Source organism: Marmota flaviventris, chromosome 3 (genome assembly GCF_047511675.1).
Source record: "Marmota flaviventris isolate mMarFla1 chromosome 3, mMarFla1.hap1, whole genome shotgun sequence".
Taxonomy (NCBI): domain Eukaryota; kingdom Metazoa; phylum Chordata; class Mammalia; order Rodentia; family Sciuridae; genus Marmota; species Marmota flaviventris.
The window spans coordinates 35,363,233-35,380,324 of record NC_092500.1 but is presented as its reverse complement, the minus strand read 5'-3'; positions in this window follow the sequence as shown (position 1 = coordinate 35,380,324).

Genomic DNA, 17,092 nt, shown 5'->3' with positions numbered 1-17,092 from the left:
TTTAACTATTACCTGTATTTTCTGTTTCTTGGCTATTTCTTTTAAAATCTTAGGATGAGTAGCACTGTGTATTAAGGGTTTGTTGTGAGGTAATCAGCCTATAATGAGTAAGAATGTAAAAATGTGTAAGCCCTGAAACTTATGCAAGATTAAAAAGAAAAGCAGGTACTATAAGAAGCCTAATATTTAATAGGTGATTTTAAAACAATTTTCCTCATAATATAAATGCTACTTAACTAGATTTTAAAAAGTCCTATCCATAGCATGACCTGAATAGCTTCTCACAGTGTTTTATGCTACTTTATAACATCATGGGTTCACTCAATAAAATACCTGGAAATAGCTGAAGTAGAGAAGTGACATCCTATTGTTTCATTTAAGATACATTCACAAAAGAAATCCAACATCATATTCAATCCTCAGGAGTAAAATTTCTTTAACCTAGGCATATAACACCTCCTATTAATTTCTGTTTCTATATTTTCCTAACTCATTTTACAATTAAGAAAAAAGTAATAAATTTTATGATATTTCACCTTTACCAAGCCTCTGGATGATTACTGTAGATGAAATCAAAGGGTATTATGTTCCCATTAGAAGGCACCACTCCCATTTCTGAATATTTCCAGCACAAAATATAACTTTTGCAGACTGGTATTAACAACCTTGTTAAATTTTCTATTGAAATGGAATTTTCTCTTCAACTCAATTGTAACCACTTCAGTGTTTGTGATTGCACCTTGTCCGTGATTTTTCTTTGAAGCAACTATAATAATGCTATGTAAATAGTATCTACTAAATATTGAACAATTATTTTGTCTATTAATCATTTTAAATGTTGTATTCTGAACTCCATGACATCAAAAACTGTTCTCTTTCTGATAGTACTTAGAACACTACCTCCATTATATGCTCTGTGGTATTTATTGTATACTTTTAAATATGACATGATGTAAAAAAGCCTCCTTTTGAATGGAACAGTCACACATAATTTTTCCCTTAAGACACTAATGAAAAATTATATAGAATATTCCTTGGAACTCAAAGATCTGTATGAATTCTAGACAGTCTCAATAAATTATATTCAAAAAGATCTTATTTTCTGATTTGAGAAAAGAATCATTATTGAAATAGAGGAATTAGCAAGATAATTCAGAAGACTCATAATGGCTTTATAAACAATCTTGTTGAGGAGTTTGGAGCTATTACTTATTTTTAAAATTGCCTTGAAATGTAAAGGACTACCTAGTTTCTTAGAAATCAGAGAAGAAATACATATCTTCTAGTTGGGATAAATAAAATTGTCCTATGAATTAATTCTATAAATATCTAGTAACAAGAACATATTTTTATTAAAATGTAATTTCATGGTATTTCTAAGCATATAGCTTGCATACGTTAGTTCTATTATTGAATAAAATATCCAACATGCAGCTACAGAATTTTATTGCATTTAAAATTTTTGTGGGCCTAGATTTGAGTCTCCATATTTAGATCAAATATAATTGCCTAAGAATACACTGATCTGTCATCTCAAATCTCAAAACTGATCTGATGGTAAAAAGAGTTATCAACTATTCCCCTAATGTGTGTTTAATGGCTGTTTGGAAACTTGCTATTACCAATTTAAATTATTTCTGCCCTATGATTAAGGATCATGTCATTTTCCATACTGAAATTTCCCTTGATATGCTGCAAGATATATTTCAATACCAAAACAGAATGTTGCTTTTCAGGAAAAAAAGTATAACAAAATAGAATTTGAATTTTGATATTAGCTTTGAAGTAGTTACCAAATATAATGTTATAAATTCATTAAAACTGTATTTATGTGAATTCCAAAAATAGTAAGACTGTAGCCTCTTCTTTATATCTTTAAGTCCTTGAATGAGAAGAATAGGACCTTTCCTTCATGCATGTCAATCATAATGTGATTTGGTTTTAGCTTGAATTGCTGAGTCATAACATTACAGTAGTTGATTTGATTGAATGAAAAGATTTCTTTCTAGTTAGAATCCATTATTTTTCTGTAGAAAAAGGTTAAATTTTAACTCTGTTGTTGTTGTCCAATTTTACAGATATATCTCCTTAAAATTTTAGTATAACTTTTCTCATACTAATGATATCTATAATATACAATTTGAAAATAAAACAAAGTTAAATTTCATATTTTTGCTAAATATTACATTATTATTTTCTTAAGTAAATATGCTAGTCTAAAAATTAGGCAAAAAAAGCAAATTGCAGGTGTCTGTAATATACTGATTTTCAAGCAAATAATGAGGTCTGAATTTTACCAGAAGCTAATTCAAAATAACAAGGCACCATTTAAAACATATGCACACCTGGATCCTCAAATTTTATCTATTTCTCTAGAAATGAAATTGAGAACTTGTTCACAGGATCCCATAAATTGAACCATGTTCTTATAAAAATGCAACATAAAAATTAGGCATCTGTGTAGCTGGAACTCATACTGCCTTTAAACATTAAAATTAATGCTGAAATTGCTTCCAAAAGTGAGTAGGAAATAAGTCCTGGCTGTAAGTTTTATGTGGTCAGGAACCTTCTGCAGGTGGGCTGTTGAATTATCCAGTTGTTTAGTATGAAATTGAACATGTTCAAAATAAAATCTGAATGGTTATCATTAAAATAATATGACCTGGATCTTTGGTTAGGTGCTTACTTTGATGTCTTCACTTAATAAGTTTCCAAAAAGGGGAAGTTATATTGTCCAATACATTATTCATAGATTGGCTATTCTAAGTACATTTATGTTTGTCTTTGACTCTGCATATTAATAATGGAAATCCTCATTTGAAAGAACAAGATTGATTTCAAACTGTAGAAGATATATATTTATTTATTTATAATAGCCGCTGGATGAAAATTTAAAGGATGAGTATTCAGATGAAAGATTAAGTGGCCACAAGATATCATTTACAAAAAGACTGTTTTTTTCCTTTCGAATTACTATTCTGCATTTATTTATAAATAAGAAGACTAGTACTTATAATGTTTCTTGTATTTATAGTCAATTTTTTGTTGTTGTTACTACGACTACTACTATCAGTAAAATTTAAAGCAGCAGGACACTGGGCTAAAGGAAAAACATGAAGACAACATATTTCTTTCCTGAATCCTCATAATGTTCATAATGTGTCAAAATGAAGAGTCCTTTCTCATCGACCGAAGTGTCCCTTCAAACTTTACCTCTTAAAATCCTAGCCCCTACCATGATGATATTAGGAATTGGAGTCCTTGGAAAGTTACAGTCTAAAAGTGGAATACCTATGAATAGGTTTCATGCCCTTCCTAACAGACACAACATAGCTTGCCTTCTTTCTGGTCTCCACCCTGTGAAGATATAGGGAAAGACTACTATTAGCAAACCAGGAATCAGGCTTTCGCCAGACACTGTATCAATTTGCACTCTGATCTCCAACTTCCCAGCTTCAAGAATTATAAGAAATAAGTATTTGTTGTTTAAGACACAGGGTCTATCTACAGTAACTTATTATAGTAGCCCGAATTAAGACACTGCCCCTCTTTGTTACTGTTAAGACAGATTCCCTTCCCTTGCTTGCCCTTGAAAGGCTAGGGAAGCAATTCCTAGTTCATTCTGCAGATACTCGCATTCTATCTTGGAATAGTTCCTGTCCTTTGACTAGAGACTAATGGTCAAGGTTTGAAGTCAAAGTTTAGAACTGCTTCAGAAACCAGGAAAAAGGTTTGAGATATGAAAAAGAAAATATCAATCAAAAAAACTCTTACGAGGACTACCAAGTAAAAACACACAGAACATCACATAAGCTAAATCCTAAGAGGTTCACTCCAAAGTCATGGATGAGTTTAGAATAAAACAGATAAAGTTCAGAATAAAACAGGTAGAATATACATGACTCCATGAATCCTTCTCTCAGTGATGCCCAAGACTGAGCTAGCTACAGGCTGCCAGGCTCTGTTGCCTGAAAGAATCCAAACATCAATATTCTTAATTTAAAATGTCCAGATTCACCAAGAACAACTAGAAGAATCTAGTGTGGAAAAGAATTTCAGTGATGCTTTCAATGTGTTCAATCACAGTTATAATATCAATAATAAAGGTTAGCAGAGGGGTTATATTTTTATTTGTGCATTATAATTACACATATTAATGCAATTCATTGTTGCATAGCTGTATATGCACACAGTATAACAATATAATTTGGTTAATATCATTCTCCAGTATCTCTCCTCTTCTGAGCTACTCTCCTATCTCGATTATTTTTATCTATGAAGAGATTTTTAGGTGTACTGTAATGTAACTAAAGGCATTGTGATATCTTATTCACCTTTATATCTATTTTTCATATGCTAATAATAGAATCAGATTTCACCTGGATACACCTAAAGATGGTTGATAGGGAAACCAGTATTGATAGTACTTAGTTACAAACAATAATTTGTTCTTGGGAAGAGAAGAGGTTGGGAAGGGATTACAGAAGTAGATGAGAAAAAATGTTCCACACAAGAAATAAAAATTAAATATCTATATTAAAGCTGGCTGTACAAATTTACAGGGGGGAAAAAACCTGCCTAGATTCCAGAGTAAAAACGTATGGATGAAATTAAAGTACAGGAAACATTCAAGTACTTAACATTAAGAAAAAAAATCTGAGGATAATGTGGCATATTTGGGTGTTGCCATAGGTTATAGAGATTAGAGTTCATAAATTAGCTCAACTTCAAAAAATCTAGTGCATATAAACTCAGTTTTATCAAAAGAAAAATTTGTTCCCTCATGCCTACTTTAATGATATGATTTAAGCATTAAATGTAATAATGTATATAAAATACATATATGCATTTTATCTTTCAGTCTATAAATATAGCCAAATATGATATATTAGTATTTACATAGTATTTGGTATTTTGCCTAAAATATAGGGGATGATTGATAAATTGGTTGAATAAATAAATATTCATATACAGCAGATAACAAGATATAATGAAACACTGGACATTATTCAAGGTTCTTCATTCTTGTTTCAGATAGCATTGAAACTTGAGCAGGTGATTTAACCCATAGGAATAGTGTTGTCAGGTGGATGAAACAATCTCTATAATGTAGTAGATTTAGTTTTAACAAATCTTAGTCAAAAATTTAATCTGCACATTTATTTTTCTCAACTCTTCAAATTCCTTCAAGAAGCTATTACTTGGATTCAGTTGCCAACATCTTAAATTCTCATGACATCATCAGATACAATATTTATTTATGACAAAATTTTACTGATAACACACGTAAAATATAATTTAAAAAATCATACAAGCAAAAGTCTTAGATCTTTAAGAAAGCATAAGCAATAATTAATGTTACCTGCACTGTATTTTGTCCCCTCTGCAAAGGTAATTTGAGGACAGGTGAGACAGTCATTGGAAGGCATTATTTTACTGCTTAAAAGTAGTTACCATAGTGTAAATTATCATTGTCTGCAAAGTCAACTACTCTAAAAAGTGATAATCAATAAGGAAGCTTATTTAACTTTGCCCATTTTATATTATGACCATTGAACTTAGTTAAGAACAACACAACATAGTTGCAAAAGAAGTAGGAAATAGGTATTTAAAAACTTATAGCCATCGTTTTAGTATCATTTAGTCTAATGTTTTTGATGTTATCAATTAGTTCTACAAATATTTATTGAACATCTACTATGATTTAGTCCTAGTGTAAATGCCAGTGATATAAAGAAAATGAGACATACATGGTTCCTGTAGAATACATTTCAGTTAAGTGAGGCCAGTAAGCAAATGTTATGTTAGTGAACACTAGCCTATACTGAAAAAAGGTAAATATAGCACAGAAAGTAAAATAGACTAAGAAAAGTTATCTAGTTAGCTAGCTGGTGGCTATTTTAATGAAAGTCAGAAAAAAAAGTAATTATTACTAGTAAAAGATAGTTGCAGAATTCATTGTAGGAGAGTGGTAATTTGAACTAAGTTCAAGGTAGTAAAATTGGAGAAAATTAAAACATTGGTCATATATTTTTAGACTCTCTGGCCTCAGGTCAATTATGAAGCCAATAAAGACTTGTAAAGGATGTTTAAAGCAGAAAACTAAGGGATTTCCCTGGGGAAAGTACATTAAATTTGAAGACCCTCTTCTACTAAAATGGAGAGTTGAAAGAGACAGTGAAGTATTTTTTTATTATTTTTAATTTGTTCTAATTAGTTATACATGATAGCAGAATGAATTTCAATTCATTGTACACAAATGGACCATAACTTTTCACTTCTCTGGTTGTACACGGTGTAGAGTCACACCACATGTGCAGCCATACATGTGCCTAGGGTAATGATGTTCATCTCATTCCACCATCATACCTGCCCACCTGCCCCCACCCCTTCCCTCTCTTCCTTTTGCCCCAACAAAGTTTCTCCATTCTCTCCATGCACTTGCTGATTGTAGATCACCATTCACTAAAAAAGAGAACATTCAGCTTTGGTTTTTTGGAATGGGCTTATTTCGCTTGGCAAGATATTCTCCAACTCCATCCATTTACCTGAAAATTCCATAATTTTATTCTCTTTTAATGCCAAATAATATTCCATTGTTTATACATACCACAGTTTTTATCCATTAATCTGTTGAAGGACATCTAGGTTGGTTCCACAGTTTAACTATTGTGAATTGAACTGCTATGAACATTGATGTGGCTGTATCCCTATAGTATGCTGTTTTTAAGTGCTTTGGGTATAGACTGAGAAGTGGGATAGCTGGGTCAAATGGTTATTCCATTCCAAGTTTTCTAAGGAATATCCATACTGCTTTCCATAGTGGGTGCACCAATTTGCAGGGTCATCAGAAATGTATGAATGTCCCTTTTTCTCTACATCCTTGTCAACATTTATTGTTTGGGATTCTTGATAACTGTCATTCTGATGAGATAAATCTTAGAGTAGTTTTTATTTGCATTTCTCTTATTACTAGAGAATTGAACATTTTTTCATATATTTGTTGATTGATTGTATTTCCAGTGTGCCTGATGAACACAGATGCAAAATTTTTCAATAAAATCCTGCCAAATCTATACAAAAACATATTAAAAAGATAGTGCACCATGATCAAGTGGGGTTCATCCCAGGGATGCAAGGTTAGCTCAACATATGGAAATCAATAAACATAATTTATTACATCAATAGAAATAAAGATTAAAATCATATGATCATCTCAAAAATGAAGAAAAAGATTTGATAAGATACAACACCCTCTCATGTTCAGAACACCAGAAAAACTAGGTATATTAGTAACAAACCTCAATATTTTAAAAGCTACCTATGCTAAGCTCAAGGCCAAAATTATTCCAAATGGAGAAAAATTGGAGACATTCCCTCTAAGAACTGCAACAAGACAGGGATGCCCTCTCTCATGACTCCTATTCAACATAGTCCTTGAAACTCTAGCAAGAGCAATTAGATGAAAGAAATTAAAGGGATAGGAATAGGAAAAGAAGAACTCAATCTATGACTATTTGCCAACAACATGATTCTATACTTAGGATCCAAAATACTCCACCAGAAAACTTCTAGAATTAATAAATGACTTCAGCAAGGTATCAGGATATAAAACCAACACTCATAAATACAATTCATTTCTATACATCAGTGATATATCCTCAGAAAGAGAAATTAGGAAAACTACCCCATTCAGAATGGTCTAAAAAAATGCTTGGAAATCAATCTAAAAAAAGGGTGAAAGACTTATACAATAAAAACTACAGAACACTCAAGAAAGACATTGAAGATGACCTTAGAAGATGAAAAAAATATCTCCCATGTACTTGAATAGAAATAATTAATATTCTCAAAATGTCTACACTACCAAAAGTATCATACAGATTTAAAGTAATTCCAATAAAAATTCCAATGACATTTCTCATAGAAATAGAAAAAGCCAATCATGAATTTATTTGGAAAAGTAAGGGACCCAGAATATCCAAAGCAACTCTTAGCAAGAAGAGTAAAACAGGAGACATCACAATACCAGACTTTAATCTATACTACAGAGCTATAGTAATAAAAATGGCATGGTATTGGCACCAAAATAGACTTATAGACCAATGGCATAGAATAGAAGACACAGAGACAAACCTACATAGCTATCTCATACTAGACAAAGGTGCCAAAAAAACATACATTGGCAAAAAGATAGCCTTTTCAATAAATGGTGCTAGAAAAACTGGAAATCCATATGCAGCAAAATGAAATTAAACCACTATCTCTCACCATGCACAAAACTCAACTCAAAGTGCACCAAGAACCTAGAAATTAGACAAGAGATCCTGTACCTAATAGAAGAAAAAGTAGGCCCAAATCTTCATCATGTCGGATTAGGTCTGATTTTGTTAATGAGACTCCAAAAGCACAAGAAATAAAACAAGAATTAATAAATGGGATATATTCAAACTTAAAAACTTCTTCTCAGCACAGGAAACAATCAATAATGTGAAGAGAGTGCCCTCAGTGTGGGAGAACATCTTTACTACGTGCACAACAGGTAGAGCACTAATTTCCAGTATACATAAAGAACTCACAAAACTTAACACCAAAAAAATAAATAACCCAATAAATAAATGTGCTAAGAAACTGAACAGACACTTCTCAGGAGACAGTGACGTTTTAAAGAAAGTTCAGAAGTAGAGATGTAGTTTTTAGAGTTGGTCATATATTTTGTTAACACTGCTTATTTTGACCCCATGGCTTTGTACTGCTACTCTCCTGGGTTTGGACTTTCATATCACAAAACTTCCTTATTTTTAAACTGTAAATTTCGAAGACTTTCCCACAACTTTTATCGTCTTTGTAGCATTAAGCTGTAGAAATCTGTCGAATCTTTCCAAAACTTACACTGTGGTACAAAAAATGATTTCATAGATGAACTAAACCAAAACAACAAAACAACAACAACAAAAACATTTGTGCCTGACTGTTGGGACTCTGCATTCCCTAGAATTTTGATTATTTATCTATAAAGAATAAAACTTGGTAATGGTTTCAATATTTTTTTTATAAATGTGAAAATCTTGTTAAAAAGAAAGAAATAAGAGCTTTCAGGTGGAACAATATGAAATAGAAGAAATAAAGCAGAGATGCTCTGTTTGCAAGAAACTAGCAGAGTTCAGCCTTCCCAGCTATGCCTCACATTGGTACCAAGCGTTGTCCAGTTAGGGCTCTGCTACTATGCTATAGGTTTAGATTGTTTCTAAAGCCCCCTATAAGACTAAGTTATGATTTTATTAAGCTGCTGCCATGGGATGAAAGTCTCTCCTGTGGATTCTGCTGGTTCTAAAATTAGTTTTAGACTTTTGCCAATTCCAGAATCTGCAGGTGGTAATCTATACATGCGGGAGCACTTGGATAGACTCAGGTTAGAGATGGATACAAAGTCTGACACTGAATTGTTCTGCTCAGTGTAGAACAATTTCTCCTCAATTTGAAACACATGGTGCATAATGCAGAGACAAGAAAAGCTACACATTGATAATTGAGACTTTACAGTATGTCATTTCTTGTTTCTTCTTTCATTTAGAATCAAAGGCAAAAGAGCTACTCTATGTGACTATATTCTAAATAACCAGGAGATTAATAATTTATATTTTTTACTATTCAGTTTTCAATTGTACAAAATAAATAGTGAATAAATTCATCATCTTATTCTCCAAACTTTTAGAGTACACACAAAATATATTTGAGTGGCATTTCATTTATGAATCTCTAGTCATCATGATAAGTAATTGTATTATTGTCATGAGGTTTCAGAAAACTGATTGAGTTAACCTTATTATTTTACAAGTGGATCAGCTTCTCCTCACACACTTTTGAACTGTTTATCTTGTTATTAACAAGATATGCTTAGGAATTATTCAGATACATGTGACTATTTTTGAACACTTCCTTCAATAATAAATTATCATTTTAAAGATAATTATAATCAAAGTGATGGTTGTTCTCTTCTGATTCATTCTATTAAATTTATTGAGCATCTAATGGAAGTCAGAAATTATTCTAGGGTCTATGAACATATCAGTAAAAAAAAGAAAGATTTTTGCCTTATAGTAGATAAGAGAGATTAAAAATAAAAAAAAAACAGATAAAAGTATTCAACATATTAGATATTACACTATTTTTAAAAGTAAAGTAATAGAAGATAATAGAGACTGAATATTCAGTGTGAGGAATGATCATGGAAAAAGGCAGATTGCAAACAAGGTAGATCTCATTAAAAAGGTGCCTTGAAGCAAATATTTAAAGAAAGTAAGAGAATCCATCATGAAGACTTGTGGGAGAAAACGCTTCTGAGAATCAGGGAAACCTTGAGCAAAGGCCCTGCATTCCTGGGACAGCACAGATGCCAGTGTGAGTAGAATAAATAGTAATGTGAAAATAGAAAAAAAATGAGTTCAGAGAAAGAACAGAGGACAGATCAAACAGAACTTAGTGAAAGATCATAAAATCCTCAGTTTTTACTCAACTTGCAATGAAAGTGTATATTGTTTAAGTTGGAGGTCATATCCTGGCATCCTGAAGCTCATTTAATACTTTAGTTTCCCCACTGAATAATACTACCCTAAATAATAATATGATTTATCTCCTTTCATTTAGAGTACATGTGTATACTAAGACTTGTTATTCTTCATTCAAGAAATCCATTCAATACATCATTGATATAATGGTGCTTGAACCAATGCAATATTCTGCAGGTAGTAGAGCTCTATTTGGACTATTCTGGACAGAAAGTGCCAGGAAGAATGTAACCTGGGACAAAACTGTAATATGTAGTCTATTTTATATTTCAAATGGTTGTGAACTACTTCTGATTCTAAGCATTGGAAAAGCAGCATTTATGGGATCAATGATTCCATACCAGGTACTTGATTCTTTGTTTAATTGTCCTAGCAAAGATTCCATGTTTGACATACTGATCTCAACTGGGGTTACTATATAATTAAGTTTGTAAGTGTCAAGTGTTGTCTGTCACAATTTATCTATATCTCATAGGAAGAGAGTTGATGAATTCAAAGGAGATATGAAGGGTCTCTGGAATCATTTGCCTCTTCAAGTATGGTACAAATTCTTTCATTCCTCTTTAGATGTAATACTGTTTTAATTCCTATCTTGTCTGGTAGTTGGTCCAGCCTTTGCCTCTATGAGAATTCTTATCCCAAGGTAGGGAAAACAGAACACAACAAGTGTACTCATACCCACACCCTGACCTGAATCAGGACACAATTACTCTGTGTCCATCCATGTTTTTCCTATGACTTGACTTAGTTATTGGTCTGATGAGCAAGAAAGATGAAATAATTGTATTCTGAAAGGGCATGTGCTGTCTTGAAAAGTTGAAGTCTCTGTATCATTTTTAAGCCAGGACTGCGGATTGTGCCACATCTATAGATTTTCAAGTACATTGAGCCAGTTGTACACATCTTAGGTTTCAGGTTCTCATCTTCCCCAATTATAGTTTGGATTGAAAATTCAACCTTTCCTGGAAGTCTGCTGTACTTATAATTATATCCTCCTGTGCCTGATCCTTAGCTTCATCTGCTCTTTAGCTCTAGAAGATGAACATTTCTGTATCAACTGCCAAGAAAGCCCTCTGGTTTTCATACTTCACCTTAAATTGGTGATTAATTACCTTTAGATCTTCATTGTTTTTCTCCAGCAACATTCATCCAATTTTATTGTCCTATATAATTACTACTTTCTCTAACTCTCTGAAACACCTGATATAAGACTGCATTGCCTTTTACTAAGACTTGTGCATCTGTGAAACATATAACAATGGCCCCACTACAGACTGCCAAGGGCTGTCAGTACTCTATCATCATTCACGGTGTTCTCATTGCCAGCCAAATGCGTGGTGATTTGACACCAAAATCCCATTTTAGTGTCTGCTTCCTAGGACCACACTTAGACCAAACTCTCTCTTTAGTCAAAATCTCGTGTCCATGGAATCTGAGACAAGTATCTCACTTAGGTGGTTTACTATGGAACAGAAAATATTTTAGGAAGTAAGGGAAGCAGGTTAAGGAAGGGGTAAAAGTTGAAATATGATTCAGTTCCAACAAAAGGGTTAGCTGATCCTACCAGGAGCCTGGAGTTTATATGCCCTCTCAAAATTGACCAAAGCTTAAGCAAGAGCATTAGGCTTTTGTATTCCTGCATTGAATTTTCATTTGATACAAAGTACCACTGTAGATTGGCTACATTCTTGGAACATCAGCTAATCCACTTGGAACAAAGAAATTCTTAAAGAAAGATCATCATCTGTGAGCAGACAACATTCCTGGAATCTCTGGGATCTTATTAATAAGGAGGGGATTTGGGTCATAAATACAGCATCCAGTATATTATGAAAGACATCAAAAATTGTGAGTGAACCATTTTTGTGAGAAGACAGAATTTAGTCCAGTAAGGCAGTTATATATGGCTTTCAAATGAAGATTTAAGTAGGCATTTTGAGATTTTTGAGATGAGTCTGGACCTTGGAAGTGAGGTTTTGTACACACATAAAAAGAAAAGAAACAGAAAAAAATGAGATTTTCTCTTATATGCTTTGAAGAGCTATAATGCTAATATTAATATGTGCCTGATAATATTAATATGTGATTGTTCACCTGTTATTCCATTTTTTCTCTCCTGTCACAGTCTCCAAAGCTATTCCTGTCTCATGTTCCATTTGTCTGTTGTCCACCACCATCTTGTTTCTACTTTATATTTTCCTTTTTTTATGATTCTGTGCCTTTTGACTCTTTTTCAGTTTTTCATATGTTAATCATTAATGTTACGGTTTGGATATATGATGTCCTTCAAAAACTCTTATGTGAGACACTGTAAAAGTGTTCACATGTGAAATGACTAGATTATAAGTTTTACTAACCACATTGTTTAATCTACTAATTGGATTAATCCACTACTATGAACTAACTGGATGGAAACTGTAGGCAGGTATGTTGTGACTAGAGGGAGGTCGGTCACTGTGGGCATGCCTTTGGGGTATATATTTTGAGCTGGTGAACAAACCTCTCTCTGCTTCCTGGTTGTCATGTCCTTAGCTATTTTCCTCCACCACAACCTTCCTCTATAATGTTCTTCTTTAACTCAGACCCAAAGCTATTAAGTTGGCCAACCATATACTAAGCTTTGAAACCATGAGAAAAAACTAAACTGTTCCTCCTCTAATTATTTTTGTCAGGCATTTTGGTCACAGTGACAAAAATCTGACTAAAACAGGAATTGCTACCAAGAAGTCAAGTCCTTGCTATAACTAATCTGACCATCTCAGAAGAGTTTGGAGCTAGTTCTCAGGGGGAGTAACTTTGAAAACTTCACAGAAGCAAGATGGAAAATCCCTAGAATGTTATAAAAGGAGGTTAATGGACAATTCAGTTGGGATATCAGAATACCATATGCCAACAGGACGATGGACAGTAGAGATTTGGCTTATGAGGTTTCAAAGGAAAAGGACTTCATTGGAAATTGAACTAGAGACCATCTTGGCTACTGCTCAAGATGGTGGCAGGCCTTGGTGTCAACCACATGGTGCTGGTTCTGCAGGAATGCAGGCTCCTGGATTTAGGGAGTCACAGATGCATCCACTGAAATTTTGAAGGAAGGCCCTAAAAGCCAGGCAAAGTATAGCAGTAACTTCTTCTAGCAAAGAAGTTGTCTATATTTTCCTTGTATCTTAAAGTTTTCTGAGAGGCTGAATTTAAAGGTGATGGACTAATGAATCTGTCAGAGAAAATTTCAAGTAAAAAAAAGTGGTGGCATGGATATTGCTAGCAACTTTTATCCAAATTTACTCTGGTGATCAGGAACAGAAATCACAACAAAAACATTTGAAATGTTTGGTCAGAGAAGTGTAGTTAAACTGAGCTAAGTAAGATGTGATTGTTAAAGAGATTGTATCTACCAAAGTGATGCTAAGTATTTTACCTAGAAACAATAGGAAACAGGGCTTGAGATTATCTCAGGAATTGAAAAAAAAAAACACACACACACACACCTTAGGCTCAAAAGCAAAAATTTCTTTGAGAAAATAATTTGGGGGCACCTTGCTGGCACAGGGGGCTTAGGAAGTTATTTCAACTGTTCACCTGTCCAGCACTCAGAGATTATTGCTTGATGATCTCAGGAGGCTTGGCTAGTGCTCAAGATGGTGGCAGACATTGGTGTAAACCACATGGTGCTGATTCTGCAGGAATGCAGGATGCTGGATTTAGGGAGTCACAGATGCATCCACTGAAATTTTGAAGGAAGGTCCTAAAACTAGGCAAAGTGTAGCGGACTGGAATCCCTATAGGCAACCCCTGAAAAGGTGAGGTATGAAGATATAAGAAGGAAGTTGAAGCTGCAGTAGAGAGTTTTGAGACTTTGAGATTAATAGACAGCAGTAATGTGGGATGTTTGAAGAAGAAATATGTGGGTATTAAGGAGAGACAAGCCAAGAGAAAGGCAATACAAGCTACCACCAGTAAGACCACAAGGATGCAGCTACACAAGCCTTCTGGAGATAATGCAATGATGACATGTGCACCAGATTCGGGATACAGAGCTATAGGATTTGTTTGTCCATCTGGATTTCAGTCTTTCTTTATTCCATCCCTTCTATCTATGTCCTTATTTCTTCCTTTGAGACTATAAATGTTTGCTCTATGCTATTAAATATTGGATATATATAACTTGGTTTTGATTTTTACAGCAGAAAAGGCTAATACATCACCTTGAGTCTGTGAAGATATTTTTGGACTTGGACTTTTGGGTAATTCTTGAACTAAGATTATGGGGACTGTTGAAAACAGGCTGAGCATATTTTAAATTGTGAAATGGGCATTGGCATTGGGGAGCAAGGGTCAGCCTGATATGCATCAGGTATGTGGTATCTCACAAAAGCTCATATGTAAGAAAACACGAGAATATTCAGAGGTAAAATGATTCAATTATGAAAGCTACAATACACTGCTAGATGGATAATTAGTTTGGTGGTAACATAGGCAGGTAGGTTGTGGCTAGAGGGGATAAGTAACTGGAGGCATGCTTCTAGGGCACAAATTTTGTCCCTGATGAACAAAATTTTCTCTCTCTACTTCCTTTTGCCATGTCTTGAACTGCTTCCCTCTGCCATGCCCTTCCACCATAATGCTCTGCTTCCCTTGGGACCAGAGCTATGAATTTGGCCAATCGTGGACTAAACCATAGAAACCATAAGCCAAAATTAAATTTTCCTCTTCTAAATTGTACTTGTCAGGTATTTGATCACAGCAATGAAAAGCTGACGAAAGCACCAGCAAATGTCATGGGATTATTCTCCAACTAGTTAGGACCAGCCCCAGAAATTTGAATGTCATGAGTCTTGAAGCAAAGTATTCTATGAGAGAAGCCCAGAATTCGGAATAAAGATAAGGGGATTTGGTGGGTAAAAAAAAGAGAGGACAGATGCTAAGCAGACATCTGACACTGTATATTATATGCTATACCTTCTATATGTCAACCACCACCATAAGCTTCCAGGAGTAGGAGCTCATCTAAAACCTTATGTTTTTATAGCACTTATATGATTCATAATATTTTTTAAAAAAAACTGCTTTAGAATTCAGAGCTCTTTCAGAAATTTGAAGGTTTTTGCATAAAATTAAAGAGGAATTCACTATTAGTCAATATACTTTACATACCATTCTTAATATAATTTGGTATTTTCTGTATTACATGTCTTTAAATATTTTACTATATACATACGTGCATAGTTAGGATGTTGAAAGAAGTTTAAATAATCGTTAGTATTTAGGAAAGACTTTTGTGTATCTGGAAAAAAGAAATATTCCTTGCTTTTAGTAAACATTTAATAGCAAATCATTCATAACTTGTCTGTTTCTGAAGAAGAGATTCTATCTTCTTATATCTTGATTCATTTTAGTATAATCAGATTAAGATATCTTAATATTCTTTCAAAATATTATGCCTTCATTTTGATGAAGTTCAAGGAAATTGGATTATTGCTCATAATATGCAATAAAAGGAAGCAGGGCATAAGTTTATGGATCAATTTGAAAGTAATTATTTTTTTAATACAGTTTCCTTCAGAATTACAGCTCAAATATAATCCTACCATTCTCTGAAAGCAATAAATTAACAAAATGCTAGAAATAAAATCTAACTGCATTATGATGTGATAATTACTAGTGTAAAAATCTGAGGTGTTAAAATTTTGAGTTATGAACAGATTTCATATATTGACTTATGTTATTATTAACTAGAGGCACTGCCTTATGATCAGATACTTAAGGCATAATATACAGGGAGAGTGATGCAGTGAGCTCTGGTCTTATAATAGTTTTCACAAAGATTCACGCTAACAAAAAAGGCACAAAGATGGCTTAAAACTCTCTGAAACTACTACATGTTAGATAAAAAGTTCATTGTACTTCAATAAGTGTCTGTTGAGTGTCTGTATTTGATATTTTGCTAGTTTGCTAGTTTGCTAATGTGATTTCAGAAATCACACAGGCAAAAGGAGTCTACAGACATCTAAGTAAACAGCCATTGACCCATGAGTACCAATAGGTTGTCAGACAATCCATAATGCAGGCACAAAGTGTTCTGTGGATTTACAAAGATTTGTTCTATTTATGGAGATCATTAGTGGTTTGTTAGAGGAGGAGAAAGAGTTGAGGCAGTTTCAAAGAACAGAGAAAAAATCTTTAGCTAGAATAAAAAATCCTATGTAGAAAGACTTTTATAAAGGTAAAGAACATTGAATGTGATAATAAATCATTTCAGCTTGACACTGGAACTATTACAAAAAGATTCCTGTGGCACACAGTCTGCCTTACTCTCTGCTACAAAAGGAAATATTTTAAGTTTATTTGGTGACTTCCAAGTTTCCATTTAAATTGCTTGCCTCATATATCTATATATTGTTTGTTAAAGAAAACAGAGAGATAGGCTATACTGCTTCTATATGCAGGCCAGCTCCAGGAAAATGCAAAAATTTAACTTTATATAAGAATAAATCAAACTATCATCTATTATTCCACAAACCTGTCTT